The sequence below is a fragment of the Phoca vitulina genome, unplaced genomic scaffold (genome assembly GCF_004348235.1).
Source record: "Phoca vitulina isolate PV1807 unplaced genomic scaffold, GSC_HSeal_1.0 scaffold20, whole genome shotgun sequence".
Taxonomy (NCBI): domain Eukaryota; kingdom Metazoa; phylum Chordata; class Mammalia; order Carnivora; family Phocidae; genus Phoca; species Phoca vitulina.
In genome coordinates, this window is record NW_022589723.1 from 8,649,376 (window position 1) to 8,663,261 (window position 13,886).

The window sequence follows — 13,886 nt, forward strand, 5'->3', positions numbered from 1 at the left end:
TATGTCCTAAACTGGAAGTGTTTTGTGACTTAAGAATAATCAGAAATGTCATGGAGTTGCCCATACTTTGATTGAAGAAGGTCACACAAAGAGAATTAAAATAAAAAGGAACAAACCATGGATACAGGGATGAAATCTCCAGGGAAGTATATTGGATGAAAAAGAAAAAAAAAAAAAAACAATCCCCAGAGTTACATACTGTATTATTTTTGCATTTATGTAAAGCTCTTGAAATGACAAAATTATAGAAATGGAGATCAGATTAGTGGTTGCCAAGAGTTAAGAAGAGGGTAGGAGCTGGAGGAAAGTGGATGTGGTTATGAAAAAGTAACAGGAAGATCCTTGCAGGGGCGCCTGGGTGGCTCAGTTGGTTAAGCATCTGCCTTCGGGCTCAGGTCATGATCCCAGGGTCTTGGGATGGAGTCCCGCATCGGGCTCCTTGCTCAGCAGGGAGTCTGCCTCTCCCTCTCCCTCTGCCCCTCCCCCCTGCTCGTGCTTTCTCTAATAAATAAAATCTTAAAAAAAAAAAAATCATCCTTACAGGGACGTGTCTTGGTTATATCAATATCCTGGTTAGGATACTGTACCCACCATACACACATACCTCCCTCCTGTACTACTGGGGGAAATTGGGTAAAGGGTATGCAACATTGCCTGTGTTATCTTCTAAAACTACACATGGATCTACAATTATCTCAAAATAAAGTTAAATTTTTAAAAAGGTGCAGAGGGGCGCCTGAGTCGGTTGAGTGTCTGAGTCTTGGTTTCAGCTCAGGTCACAATCTCAGGGTCGTGGGATCAAGCCCTAGGTCAGGCTCCACACTGAGTGTGGAGCCTGCCTCAGATTCTCTTTCCCTCTGCTCCTCCCCTGTACGTGTGTACTCGCTCTCTCGCTCTCAAATGAACAAAATCTTTAAATGAATAAATAAAAATAAAAAGGTGCTGGAAGCTATGTATACACAGTGGATGGCACAAGTGATGACCAGCCTGTATTGCACTGACTCACACTCTGTCAGCTGAAGATGCTCTTTTGTCAAACTCACTGCACACAGTTGTGCAAAAATCAGGGTTTTCAACCTATTTGTTCGTTGCCTTTGTGTAGTAGTTTACAGGGTTGCCATAAGAAAGTACCACAAACAGGACGGCTTAAAACAGAAATTTAATGTCTCGCAGTTATGAAAGCTAGAATTCTGAAATGAAGGTGCTGGCAGGGCCAAGAGTGCTTCCTCTGACACGCGTAGGGGGATCCTTCCTTGCCTCTTCCCCCACTTCTAGTGGCCCTTCAGCGTCCCTTAGCTTTGCAGCCTTGTAATCCCAATCTCTGTCTTCATCACACAGTGTTCCCCTTACAAGGACCCACCCTACTCCAGTATGACCTCATCTTAAGTAATTACATCTACAACCACCCCTTCTCCAAATATGGTCACATTCTGAGGTACTAGAGGATTAAGACGTTTACACTTTTACGTATCTTCTTTCCTTTTTTTTTTTTTTTTAATGGGGAGAGGCACACAATTGAACCCCTAACACCTGGCTAGAGTGAAAATATTCTGTTTGTTGTTTCCAGACTTATTCAACATTCCCATTCCCACCACTGAGCTCCCCAGACAGATAGGAGGAAGGCGTATTTCCTAACAGTTGGTAGAACTCACGGGCACCACTCTGACCTCACACACTGAAGAGCCATCTGTCTCCATATAAGCACGCAAAATAGTGCCTCTCAGCCACTTCCCAGAGGCAGGGTCATGCCTCCAGCTGCTTCAAGCGATCCTTTTGACTTTGTCTAGAATCCAAAAGCTTTTAAAAGCTAGAGTGAGGGGCGCCTGGGTGGCTCAGTCGTTAAGCGTCTGCCTTCAGCTCAGGTCATGATCCCAGGGTCCTGGGATCGAGCCCTGCATCGGGCCCCCTGCTCAGCGGGAAGCCTTGTTCTCCCTCTCCCACTCCCCCTGCTTGTGTTCCCTCTCTCGCTGTGTCTCTCTCTGTCAAATAAACAAATAAAATCTTTTAAAAAATAAATAAATAATAAAAGCTAGAGTGACATCCCCACACACATAACGCTGCCTGGTTCAAAATGTTGCCTGTCTTATTTCATAGACTCACTCTTAAATCAGGCTGTAACACCTGTCCCTGCAGATTTTCTGTCAAGAGACCTGCTGTCCCTCCAAATACCTGGCTTTTCTGAGCACCCTCCAGGCCCCTGGATATGACTATGTGTGTCTGAGTCCTAGCTGTGGACGAAATTCATGCTCCTTTCCAGAAAGCTCCTAAGCTTCATGCAAGTCAAGATAGTGCCTATTTAATTTTTTGTTCCGTTTAATTGTCCCTAAGCATTTCATTCAATTAACTAATCAATATTTACTGAGCACCAACTACACGCCAAGCACTGTTCCAGATGCTGGGGACACCGCAGTGAATGAAACAGTCTCTGTCCTCATGGCTCTGCATCCTAATGGAGGGATAGGACACCAAACAAACAAGAAAATCCCTGGGGTTATAACTACCACAGAAAAATAAGCAGGATGGTGTGATAAAAGTGGAGGGGAGACTACTTTAGGGAAGCTGTCTTGGAGGTGACATTTGGGTTGCAGTTTGAAGTATGAACACAAGCCAGCCACAGAAAACACCTAGGGAAGAACACTGCATCAGAAAGAACAAAGACAATGGCCTTCAGGGGTGTGGGTTATCTCTGCTCTGCTCCTCCCCACCTTTTGGCACTTGTTCCGTGCCTTCCGTCTTTTTATTATCTATTGAGTTCAACACGGCCCATGTGAGTCTGGCCCAGATTCTTCCTTGCACTTGGATGCCTGGACCTTGTGTTAGGGAAGCTCCCACACTCCACTCCACACCCTGGGCTTGGGTCAGCTGCAGACACGCATTTCACCCCCACAGGACTCTGCTTCCACAGTCTGAGAGCCGGACACTGGCCACGGTGAATGTGAAGCAGAAAACACAGAACAGTTCATCCCCTCAACCATGTATCTGCCAGAAGTCCAGGACTTGGCCCACACCCTGCAAGCGACCGGTGAGGGTTGTTTCCCAGGACTTGCCCACAGCCTTGCCCACTGACCCCCCCAGAAACCCTTACAAACACCTCAGCAAAGTGGAAGCCAATTTATGACCCAACGACATGAGCTCATCATCTCCTGAGCAGCTACATCTAACTTTGCCAACATCTCCCCTTCTAACACAGCTACGGTTTTTCTGGCTACTAAGTTTTTGTATCAATTAACAACCAATTGTGCAAGTAACCATTGATTTCTTTTTTAAAAAAGATGTTTCCCTGAGAGAGAAAAAAAATTGGAGGCTAAATGCTGATGTGGATAGTTGCCAGAGTACTTCCTGGTCCAGTAAAATCTCTGGGCTTCTGCCTCTGCACACGCATGGGCCTCCGACACCCCATGGCTTTCAGCCTCCTTTCCACTCCCGGGCCTGAATACAGCCTTCCATTGCGGACCTCTTGCACTACCAGACTTAGGGTCCTGCTCCTGCTCAATTCCAGGGGCTCTGAGTTTCAGTCACTCCTCTTTCCTGGGCATCAGACTTCCATTGCATCAGGTCCTGCCTGGCTGCGAGGCTGCTAATGAGCAAGTCACTATCCCTCTGAATTTTTGTTTACCCAAATGATGGATATGCATGGTGAGAAAAATACTATCTATATACACACACACACACACACACACATCAGGATATTTTTGTTGTGTGACAGGAACCTAAGTCATACAAGTTTAAGTGGAAAAGAGACTTTGTGTTTTTTCTTTTGTTGTAATTGGAAAATACAGGCTCAGCACTTCCAGGGACTTACACAATAACATCAGGATGGTTTCTCTCTCTTGCTCTCCTCCTCCTCCTCCTCCCCCTCTCTTCTCTCACCCTCACTCCCTCCTGAGAAGACAGTTCCTGGCTTCCTTTATCCCTGCTTAAGCAGCCCGTTTGGAAAAGGCAGGCTTTTCTACCAGCATCTCTATGTCAAGTACTTTGACCAAGTTTGGATCCCACAACATCCCTGAACTAATTACTGAGGACAGGGAAATAGGATCCTGGGACCAGCAAGGCCTGGATCATGTGCCCACCACTCTCTCCCAGGGTGGAAGTGGGGCTCTGTCGAGCACTGTGAGGGAAAGTCACATAAGGAACCACATGAAGTATAAGGCAGCAGATACTAGTTTGATTCACTAAACAGTCATTCCATAATCTTTCAACCAGCTGCTACCCTCTGCTATAAAGGCTGGAAAGCTAAAAATACTTTTCAGACAGCCCTGCAGTTGTGGTGCAGGCTTATGATCTATATTCTGTCCAGAAGATGTTCCCAAGAAAACTTAGACATGATTTATGTGAGGTGGTGGCTAGGTACAGTCATCGGATTCTTGTAAATACAAAAAAAAAAAAAAAGACATGTCCTTTGGTTCTAGATCTGGGCCACCTGTGCCCTAGGGTTCTAGAGTCTAATTCCTCACATCACTGGTAGTGTATGACAGACAACAGCTTCACGATTTCTGCTAGAACCAGGGGTATGACTGTGCATATTTCTTGAGTGTCCCTGGTTCCCAGACTCTCCGATAAATTCTGAAAGTAATCCAATACCCTGTAATAAATGTCCTTCTTCATAAACTGGCTACTTCGGTACAGAAGTAAAACACCTGACCCTGCTGCATTATGCAAAAATGTGCCCGTTACGTCCCACCATGAGAAAGCAACACTTGCTCCCTGAGCCCCATTCCCTCCCCAAAAATAAAAACACTGAAAGACTCAGGCTCTGGGCACCAGGGTGGCTCATGACTTTCAGCTCGGGTCATGATCCCAGGGTCCTGGGATTGAGTCCCCATCAGGCTCCTTGCTGAGCAGGGAGTCTGCCTTTCCCTCTGTTCATGCTCTCTCATGCTCTCTCTCTCAAATGAATAAATAAAAAAAAATCTTTAAAAAAAGAAAAAAGACTCAGGCTCCACTGTCTAGTTCTGGTCCACAAAATAAATGAAATCTTGAGACTTTCCTGTGACTCCTAATAAAAACAACTTTACCGATTTGCAACTTTATTGGCTTTTGCAATGCTGGTATCTGAAGGCATGACACAATCTTTGAGGTTGTAACACTCATGAGACAACTGCTTTTTTTCCCCACAATGAACATGGTTAACTGTAAATACGGTAATCTTGTGGTTGCCTTCAAGTATCTGTTGTACATTTTTTTAAAATATTTTTTTATTTTTTTATTTGAGAGAGAGCAAGCACGAGAGAGAGGGGGGAGGGTCAGAGGGAGAAGCAGACTCCCTGAGCAGGGAGCCCCATGTAAGACTTGATCCCAGGATTCCAGGATCATGACCCGAGCTGAAGGCAGACATGTGACAGAGCCACCCAGGCGCCCTCTGTTGTACGTTTCAATTGGCAAAATCAGTCCTTCTAAAACCTGAACTCCTGGGGCGCCTGGATGGCTCAGTCGGTTGAGCGTCTGCCTTCGGGTCGTGATCCCAGAGTCCTGGGATCGAGCCCCACATCGGGCTCCCTGCTCAGCGGGAAGCCTGCTTCTCCCTCTCCCACTCCCCCTGCTTGTGTTCCCTCTCTTGCTGTGTCTCTCTTTGTCAAATAAAATCTTTAAAAAAAAATTAAAAAGAATAAATAAAACCTGAACTCCTTTGCAATTCATCTTTGCAAGTAAAATGTTTTTCTTTACTGAATGCTTCAGTAACTGTGTCTTTTGACAACAGGCTCTGTTGTTTGCAACTAAAATCCCTGATGAATACTGGAAGGGAGGCTCACCCGTAGGTGTGCACGTCTTATAGAGGGAGGGCAGTGCTTTAGAGTAAAGGAGTATGTTCAGAAGAAACAAACAAGAAAAACAGAAAATGCCCCTACGTTATTTCATAAGGTTATTACGATTGAATGGAACAATGTGGTAGTTATACACCATAAAATCCAATGTAAATGTAAGGTAAAAGGAATATTCTTGACTGGTAGTTACCACACTGGCAGGTTAAGTCAAGGGTACGTGCACTGCCCAGGAAGCACCCATCTCCCATTAGCAAAACCTCCGTTTGTCCCCGGTGACTTTCCTGAACTGCCCACATGCAGTCTTCCTAGATGAGGTGACCATTATCTGTAAATCAACACTGCATACAAAGTCATGTGTGTCCAGGCAGTAGGCACTGAATAAGCACTACTGGCAAAAACTTCATGATCACAGGCCAGCAACAGGCAGCACCAAGAGGACACAGACAGGAAAGAAGTTTAAACTGGACACCCAATTCAGGGTCGCCACCAGCTCTGGAAGATATGGGGGAGAATGGAATGAGGAGAGCCAACAGAGGAGAGTCAAATGCACTTGAACATTTTATTTTTATACAAACATGACAAAATGTAAACATCTGTTATTTCTGAGTTGTGGGTTTATGATAATTTGTTAACATTTTTTTGTATTTTTAAAAACCCTCAAAAGAAAAAAAGTCAGGTAGCCAGAGAGGCTGTTACAGGTTTCATGCTCTGCCTCTACCTCTGTAATTTTGCCCCTCAGGGGAAACTTTCATCAGAAATAATTAGGGGCGCCTGGCTGGCTCAGTTGGTTAAGCGGCTGCCTTCGGCTCAGGTCATGATCTCAGGGTCCTGGGATCGAGCCCAGCATCGGGCTCCCTGATCGGCGGGAAGCCTGCTTCTTCCTCTGCCACTCCCCCTGCTTGTGTTCCCTCTCTCGCTGTGTCTCTGTCAAGTAAATAAATAAATCTTAAAAAAAAAAAAAAAAATAAAGGAAAAAAAACTGAATTCCAAAACTTTTAGTAAAACATTGTTAGAAGTTTATTTAAAGCACTAAGCTGCCTAGACATTTGTGGCTTAACATGGAAGTTTTTCAGAGTATCTCAGATTTGGTGAAGCAAGATTTCACTGTTGGCCAGAAAAAAACATTTCCCAGAACTCTTCAGAATCAAGTGTGGCCACTAATCAAAATATTGTTTGAGTCCGGGTTGCCTGGCTGGCTCAGCTGGTAAAGCGTGCAACTCTTAATTTCAGGGTTGTGGGTTCAGGCTGCACGTTGGGTGTGGAGATTACTTAAAAATAAAATCCTGGGGTGCCTGGGTGACTCACTGGGGTAAGCATCTGCCTTCCACTCAGGTCATGATACCAGGGTCCTGGGATCCAGCCCCATGTGCGGCTCCTTGCTCAGCAGGGAACCTGCTTCTCCCTCTCCCTCTGCCTGCCGCTCCCCCTGCTTGTGCACTCTCTCTCTCTCTCTCTCTCTCTGTCAAAGACACAAATAAAATCTTAAAAAAATAAAAGAATGTAAAAAAGAAAAGAAAAAGAAAACAATGGGCTGAACTTTAAATCTGTCTTCTTGCCCCAGTGGGCTCATTACTGTTGGAACATCTGTAAAGGTGAAACTGTTATAAATATTTCTGGAGTTAGTTTTTTTACGTGACAGGAATTCCTGTTAGAAGTAACATTAATGTCGCAGAGTTACAATAAAGCCGGATAATTAACACCCCAGAAATTACAAATGACTGAGCCTTAACAGAGACAAGGTGTATTAGCACACATGAAAAGGGACTAATTTCTACTCTAAGTGGAAGAAATCTAAGAAACCCAGAAAAAAGCAATTACCTGATTGTACTGCAAGTAAGTCTCTATTAATACATTAGATAGGTGATTCATCTCCATGCCTCTGGGAAAGTCTGTTTCCAGATTGTTTTTAAAGCACATAAAGTAAATTACCAGTGAGGATAAAGATTCATTTTCCTTTTATTTATTCCTTGTCAAAGGTTTATGAAAATCCTTCAATGGAACAATGGTGTCAAAGTTTTCCCAGATCAAGAGTGCCAAGACAATTCAATGGGGAAAGAAAAGTATTTTCAACAAATGATGCTGAGACACTTGTATATCCACAGGTAAAATAATTTAGGCCCCTAGTTCACACTATGTACAAAAATTAACATACCTGGATCAAAGACCTAACTGTAAGAGCTAAAATAAATCTCTCAGATGAAAACGTAAGAATGTTATCTTTATGATCTTGAATTAGGCAATGGTTTCTCAGATAGGATACCAAAAGCACAAGCAACAACAAAAAATTTTAGATAAATCAGACTTCATCAAAATTTAAAACCTTTGTGGTTTTAAAAAGGACACCAATAATAAAATGAAAAGACAATCCACAGAATGGGAGAACATTTTTGCCAATCATGTATCAATAAGAATCTGGTGTTCAGAATATATTAAGAATGCTTACAACTTGGGGCGCCTGGGTGGCTCAGTCCATTAAGCGTCTGCCTTTGGCTCAGGTCATAATCCCAGGATCCTGGGATCAAGCCCAGCATGAGGCTCCTTGCTCAGCTGGGGGACCACCTTCTCCCTCTGCCCCTCTCCCTGCTCATGCTCTCTCTCAAAATCTTTTTAAAAAATGCAAATCAGGGGCGCCTGGGTGGTCAGTCAGTTAAGCATCCGACTCTTGATTTCAACTCAGGTCATGATCTCATGGGTCATGAGATGCAGCCCCATGTCAGGCTCTGTGTTCAGTGGGGAGTCTGCTTCTCTCTCTCCCTCTCTGCCCCTCCCCCAGTTCATGCTCTCTCTCAAATATAAATAAATATATTTTTTTTAAAAAATGCAAATCAAAACCATAATGAGATACCATTTAATACCCACTAGCATGGCTGTAACAACAACAAAAAAAACAGTAACAAATGTTGGCAGATATGTGGAGAAATTAGAACCTTTGTACACTGCCGGTGGGAATGTAAAATGATGCAGCCATTTTGGAAAGCAGTCTGGCAATTCTTTTTTTTTTTTTTAAAGATTTTATTTATTTGACAGAGAGAGACACAGCGAGAGAGGGAACACAAGCAGGGGGAGTGGGAGAGGGAGAAGCAGGCTCCCCGCGGAGCAGGGAGCCCGACGTGGGGCTCGATCCCAGGACCCCGGGATCATGACCTGAGCCGAAGGCAGACGCTTAACGACTGAGCCACCCAGGTGCCCCAGCAGTCTGGCAATTCTTAAAAGAATAAACTTAGAGTTACCTTATGACCCAGAAATTTCACTCTTGCTATATACCCAAGAAAATTAAAAACATTATGTCCACACAAAAACTACACAAATGCTCAGAGTAGCATTACTCTTAATAGCCAAAAAGTGAAAACAACTCAAATGTCCTTCAACTGATGAATGCATAAAGGTGATATACCCATAAAATGGAGTATTATTCCATAATAGAAAGGAATAAAAAATATGCTACAACACAGATGAACCTTGAAAACATTATGCTACGTGGAAGAAGCCATTTACAAAGAACCTCATATTGTATGACTCCATACATATGAAATGTCCAGAACAAATCCACTGACACAAAAAGTAGATTAGTAGTTGCCTAGGCCTCAGGGTATTGAGGGGAGATGGAAAGCTACTAATGGGTACTTGGTTTCTTTTTGGGATGATGAAAAAAAGTTCTGGAATTCCATACTGGTAATCATTGCTTAGCTGTGAATATACTTAAAACCACTGAATTATATACTATATAATTGGGCGAATTGTGTAGTACAGGAATTTTATTTATCTCAATAAAGCTACTATTTCAAGTTTTCACAGAATATAATTTCCTGAAGGAATTAAGAAGTGGAAGGATATACACTGAAGACCTAGTAATGAAAAGAATAGTATTAACAAAAGTGTTTCATTCAGAAGGAAGTCAAATTTATTTTCTACACCTAACATACTACATTATAAAAGAATGGGGGAATGCATGTATCACATGGAAATCAACAATGTGAGAGAATCTGAGTCAATACAATAGGAGTCCACCTACATAGGCTGTAACTATTGACCTCACTATTTCAAACTTCTTAGGTCAATCGAAGACATCACATTCTTGATTTAGTCTAATTAGGTTTCCAGGCATACCTAAAAAGCAGGTAAAATAAGGCTGATGATATTACATTATTATTGGCTATAATTATGGTTAACTAAAAGTCATCCTGTATAATTATGACTCATAAGCACAAACTAATATTAACACTGTTTCTATCAAACATTTAACTAACGGGACGCCTGGGTGGCTCAGTCGGTTAAGCTTCTGCCTTTGGCTTAGGTCATGATCCCAGGGTCCTGGGATCCAGCCCCATGTCAGTCTCCTGGTTCAGCAGGGAGCCTGCTTCTCCCTCTCCCACCAGCTCGTGCTGTCTTACACACACTCTAATAAATAAAATCTTTAAAAAAAAATCATGAGCAAAAATGGTGTTTATCCAATCATCTGTCAGATCAATTCAGTAAGACAGTTCCCCATATGAATACTTCAATAACCACACCTCAAGGAATCAGGCCACAGACAAGATGGACCTTTACTTAGGGTCATCAATTTCATACTATAGACCATTGGTGAGGAAAGATATATAATTTGTTGGCTATTGTCCACAATGCTCATTTTCTTTAAATAAGAGCAAGTTCATTTACAAAAACCTCCTAAATGCCTCCTTCAATGGTAACAAGCACAGATGACAGGCAATTTATGTAGGGGGCGGGGGGAGCCTAGAGGTAACAGGCTTCGTAACAGCCACTGACCTTTGTCAAGTGAAAGCACCAGAGAGGGGACTAGCTTTCCATGCACTTGCATTGTGAATCCCAAAGGACTGGGAAAATGGGAGAGAAGATCAACTCTGAGAAGTTAGATCCAAAGCACTTATGGGAAATGGTGATTCCAAATCTTTTCTGAGTCTTCGATTTTACACTGTTCACTATTAAGTGTTGTGTGCCATATATTTACCAAAGGGAAATCTAACTCCTTCAGGGCACCTGGGTAGCTCAGTTGGTTAAGCATCCGCCCTGAGCTCAGGATATGGCCCAGGGTCCTGGGATGGAGCCCCGAATCTGGCTCCCTGCTCAGCGGGAAGCCTGCTTCTCCCTCTACCTCTGCCTGCTGCTTCCCCTGTTTGTGCTCTGTGTTAAATAAAAAAAAAAAAAATCTTAAAGGTAAATATAAATTTGACTCTTTCAAGACCTAAAGCATATCTTCAGATATCCCAAGATGTTGCATAAAGAAGGCTGAGAGGGGCGCCTGGGTGGCTCAGTCAGTTGAGGGTCTGCCTTTGGCTTGGGTCATGGTCCTGGGGTCCTGGAATAGAGCCCCCCCAGTGTTGGGCTTCCTGCTCAGCGGGGAGTCTGCTTCTCCCTCTCACTCTCCCTCTGTGCTCTCTCAAATAAGTAAATAAAACCTTTAAAAAAATTTTTTAAAAAAAGGCTGAGAAACACTAGTTTACACAAAGCATCAAAAGGCATTATTTGAAGAATATTATATATAATTCGAGAGTTCATTCTGAAAGCAATTAATGTTCCCTATGGCTAGAATATTATAGTCATCCCAAGTTGACTTTTTTCCTCATACAGGGCACTAAAAGTTTCCAAAAGACTGTAAAACCACAATAGTACACAGGAATTATTTTCACCTAACAGTGGGCCTTTGAAAATTCTAATGAAAAAAATCTATTTAGGCAATCTAGGAAGTATATCTGAGTTTGTTTAAAGGGGAAAAAATAAAAACTCATTTGTCTATATTTGCAGATAGGAGAAACAAGTAGATTAAATCAGCATCACATGCTATTCTAGATACTATTCCATTCTCCACTTAACTTTTCCGCCTTAAAGATTCTTCCATAATAAATGTTTTTCTTTCATTCCTAATCTGTGAGTTTTCTCGGGGGGCGGGGGGCGGGGGGGGAGGAGGCTTTCATGAAACTATGCTTCCCAAGTTTACTTGCCTTGCAACTGACTCTACTTGGCTTTGCAATTTAAGCTCTGAGACTCAGCTGGCATCACCAGGAGGATTCAGTTACACCGATATGTTTATACAGGTGAAATCCTCAAAAACAATCAAGAATACCAGTAAGTAAGTACACAAGGCTATGTTATGATTCAGCTAAAATTTTAAGGAAACCTGAAATGCCTTTCCTTTTGAAGACTTTATTTGAGGAGTGGAGAGGAGCATAAGAAGAGGGACAAGCCAACTCCGCACTGAGTGCAGAACTCGAGGTGCAGCTCGAGCCCAGGACCCTGAGGTCATGACCTGAGCAAAAATCAGGAGTCAGACCCTTAACTGACAGCCACCCAGGCACCCCATGCTGTCTTTCCTTTTGCCCAAGTTCTGACTTTTGATTTCATGAAATTTAACCATTTTTCTACATTTTCTGAAAAGAAAAAAGAGCAAATGGAATTCTCTCTTAGGAGGGCCAAGTAACATGGAAGGGAGAAAATAATGTCCTCCTTCACCAAGCCAGGCATAACTAACAATCAAGAGGAAAATCAGTCTCCTCTTGGGAGAAAGCCACGAAAACAGTTCTTGCCTGTCAATTAAACCGCTGTGGGGAAAAAGAGTTGAAGTAAGGGCAGATTGGGGAGCCTGGGTGGCTCACTCGTTAAGCGTCTTCTTTTGGCTCAGGTCATGGTCCCAGGGTCCTAGGATCAAGTCCCACATTGGGAATCCCACCTCAGCAGGGAGTCTGATTCTTAATCTACGCTTCCCCCCTGTTCGTGCTCTCTCTCTCTCTCAAATAAATAAAATCTTTTTAAAAATTAAATAAAAATTAAAAAAAAGAAGGCTCTATACCCACCAACACGGGGCTTTGACTCACCACCCTGATACCAAGACCTGAGCTGAGATCAAGAGTCAGACACTTAACCAACTGAGCCACCTGGACACCTCTACCTAGCAATTCTTGAATCCAATGTAATTTACAAAAGAGATGGTACACTGGAAACAGAACTAACATTAAGTGTGCACTATTTGCTATGCCCTTTACATACATGCTCTGTTTTCTGTTTCAATAGTACTCAAAATTTTGGAGTCAAAATCTGGGAAAATTTCTCCCATCATCATCTTTCTTCATTGTTAGAGTTCCCAATGGGGAAAACAAAACAAATATATATATGTAAAACCCTGCAGAAATAAAAATGTAGCCACTTCTACTCTCCCCAATAATCTACACTTTAAGTAAATGTGACAACACTAGAATTTAACTCCTAATAATCTACAATTCATTGTGCATGGTACCTAGTAGGTGTTCAGTGTTTGTTGTTAAATGAATACAAATATTTGATACACAAGCATTTTCTTTGTTAATGTGCATTTATCATTCTACTCATTAAAAACACATCTTAACACACACACAGCCACATTGATATCTACTCCTGAAAATGCCCTCATAACAAGAAGTGGAAAATCAGTATGATACAGTGGAACAGGAGGATGACAATTAGAGAAATTATGAAGGGAAATTCCAAACATTAAATGTTTCCAGTCTTTCTGATGTCACTTATATTGATTTCCATGGAAATTGACAGGTGTCTGCAAAAAATCTATTCCTACTTCGAAACTTTAGGACTGCTCTTGACCACAATATCACATATAATCACATCTTTTTACATCCATTTAAATGCCGTTATCAGAAAATTTACATTTGAAGGGAAGTCACTTATTTACAAATAATATGCAACATGTTCAACTAACCTCAACAGAAATGAATATTGCTATCACTTATCATTTAAAGAGTACCTATCAGAAATACAGGTAATTCTCATGCTAGTGGACAAACGTTTTTACTAACCACTCATTTCAGTTCGTTGAACAAGTATGCCTAAATCTGCATATTTTGTACTTCAGACAAAATACAGGTAGAGAAATGTGCTGGGATTTGTTTTGCTTAGGGTTATCAGAGGGCACCATAGAGTTTAACTCCACGGAATTGTTTACCAGCAAGCAGGTCGGTGTTCCGAAGAAGAAAGCCATAGAACATATGCAACATAAGTCTCTTTCAAAATAATTTTTTATATAGGGAATAGACGGGAGTGCAAAACACATCAGTCATCAGTAACAAAACAGAATCTTTGTCCCTCGCTATTTGTAAACAGGAGCTCGGGCCAGCGCTCCGA

General features: G+C 42.3%; 1 protein-coding gene across 1 annotated transcript in view; it reads right to left on the reverse strand.

Annotated features, from left to right (window-relative positions):
• GPR176 (G protein-coupled receptor 176) overlaps positions 1-13,886 on the reverse strand; it is a 115,732-nt gene that overhangs the window by 100,387 nt on the left and 1,459 nt on the right. The gene's annotated exons all lie outside the window — the stretch shown is intronic.